Consider the following 2,500-nt stretch of genomic DNA (forward strand, 5'->3'; position numbering starts at 1 on the left):
TCTCTCTCTCTCTCTCTCTCTCTCTCTCTCTCTCTCTCTCTCTCTCTCTCTCTCTCTCTCTCTCTCTCTCTCTCTCTCTCTCTCTCTCTCTCTCTCCCTCACGCGTTCAATTTGCCAAACTTCCCACGTGTATTACAAGCACCTCCCTCCCACTTTCCCTACAGTTCACCTCATAGTACAGGTACCCAGAAGTGATGCAAGCAATCACCTTACATCACACTATCGTGTCATTCCACTCTCAGGAAGATAGATTCGCCCTCTCTCTCTCTCTCTCTCTCTCTCTCTCTCTCTCTCTCTCTCTCTCTCCTTACTTAACTCTCACTCCCTTAACAATCTATGGCACGCTGCAATTACACTCGTTCCCAGCTTTATATGAGAAAGCTTCACCGCAGGAGTGTTACAAGAAGCCAAACATTTATTAAGATATCACGCAAGATTCTCACATCCACTCACTGACAAACGCGTCTCATCCACATATCACTCACTCACTCACTCACACACACACACACACACACACACACACACACACACACACACACACACACTCGTTACGACAGGGAATAGAAAAGTATGGCTGGGAATTAGACGTAAAATAATAGCGCTGGGAAATTAAAAGTAGATTAATAGCGACTGGGAATTTACAGACAGAATAATAGACCTGTGAATGGAGGTAGAATAATGGGGATGAAAATTACAGGCAGGAATAACAGGGTCGGGAATTGGAGACAGACTAATCTGGGTAGGAATCGGAAGTAGAATGATAAGACTGGGAATTACAGGCTGAGTAATAGAGCTGGAATTTGGAAGCATGTTAATAGGGTGGAAAAACATAAACAGATTAACAGAGCTTGATTTTGGAAGCAGCATAACAGTGGCTGGGAACCGGAGATGGATGATAGGGCTAGGAGTGACAGGCAGAATAACAAGGTTGAGAAATGGAAGCAGAATAATGTAGTGAGTTTATGGAGTCTGTATTTGTTGCTATAAGAGACACATTTTAAGTCAGTGACAGAAAAGACAATATTGCAAGTGGTCACGATGGACTAATAGGAGGAACACTGATAGCACATCACCAGTAACCTCAATAAACGCACTATCAACAGAACACTCACAGGACTGAAGACTGCACGGCTTCCCAGGAGACTTACACAGCGGTGAGTGGCCTGACCTGAACCAGCGCTCACCAAGCAGACACCCACGAGGAGAAACGTCCTGTCGATGAAATAAATGTTCGGTAATTTTTTTTTCTTAATGCAAAAGCGGTTCAGGTCAAAAACAAACACACACTCACACACACACACACAAAGGGCCTACTACAGATGCTAGTCCTAAAAGAGATGTGTACAAAAAGGATATCCAAAATTACGAAGCGTCATTGGAAAACGTTAAAGTGATAGAAGGAATCACAGGATCAGATAGAGAGTTCCAGAGTGTGACAGTAAAAGGGATGAAAAACTAGAAATATTGGTTAAATTCCTTGCGCTAATATACAGTGCAGTGTGAGGAACAGTGTATTACTCTCACCCTAATTCTGCCCACCTGTCTAGTGGGAAATATTAACCGGTATCATCATTCTTTCATCTTCACTGGTAAACTCTGGAACTCTCTACCAGATTATGTATTTCAAGATCTTTCTAGTAATAAAACAACAACAACAATAATAATAATAATAATAATAATAATAATAATAATAATAATAATAATAATAATAATAATAACAATAATAACAATAATGATAATAATAATAATAAGAAAAAGAAGAACAAGAAAAGCAAGAATAACATGGAGGAGCAGAAGGAGAGGTAAGCAGGAGGAGAAGGAGGAGGAAGCAGCAGAAGAAGATGGAGGAGGAAAAGAAAAACAAGAACTAATAAAAAGAGGAAGCAAGAAGAGGCAATTCAACCACAACCACTACCACCACCACCACCACCACCACCACCACTAACTGCCACTAATGACATAAATATAATTGGCAATAACATTATATACGCATTATTAAAAAAAATACTGACCTTAATTACAGAAGTACGTACAAGGTTTTATTATTATATTATTATTATTATAATAACTATCATCGTTATCATTTTCATCATTATTATTGTCATTTTCATCATTATCATTACCACCACCAACACCGCCACTACCACAATGACCGCCACAACAACAACAACAACAATGACAACAATGCAATCAGTCGTCATGCTTTTTTTTTTATTCTTCTCCTTCTCCTCTTCATCATCATCATCATCATCGTCATCCAACTACTACTACTACTATTACTGCTGTTGCTGCTGGTATTACTACTACTACTACTACTACTACTACCACTACTACCACTACTACTGCTACTACTATTATGTAGTATTCCTTCTCGATCTTCTTGTCCTCCTCCAGTTCCTTCTACTCTTACAACAACAACAACAACAACAACAACACCCTCACAAATGAACTTTACACTGTCTTCTTATTGTAAGTTTTCCTCAAAATGTCGCAAGAGTTA

The 2,500-nt window shown here is 39.4% G+C and overlaps 1 long non-coding RNA gene across 3 annotated transcripts in view; it reads right to left on the reverse strand.

The window, feature by feature from the left end:
* Nucleotides 1–2,500, reverse strand: part of LOC135094393 (uncharacterized) — a 52,830-nt gene that overhangs the window by 7,184 nt on the left and 43,146 nt on the right. For all 3 annotated transcript variants that reach the window (XR_010263786.1, XR_010263787.1, XR_010263784.1), the window contains one exon: nucleotides 1,113–1,212. This is a non-coding gene — a long non-coding RNA (uncharacterized LOC135094393). The remainder of the gene's footprint in view (nucleotides 1–1,112; nucleotides 1,213–2,500) is intronic.

The sequence above is a fragment of the Scylla paramamosain genome, chromosome 3 (genome assembly GCF_035594125.1).
Source record: "Scylla paramamosain isolate STU-SP2022 chromosome 3, ASM3559412v1, whole genome shotgun sequence".
Lineage (NCBI taxonomy): Eukaryota > Metazoa > Arthropoda > Malacostraca > Decapoda > Portunidae > Scylla > Scylla paramamosain.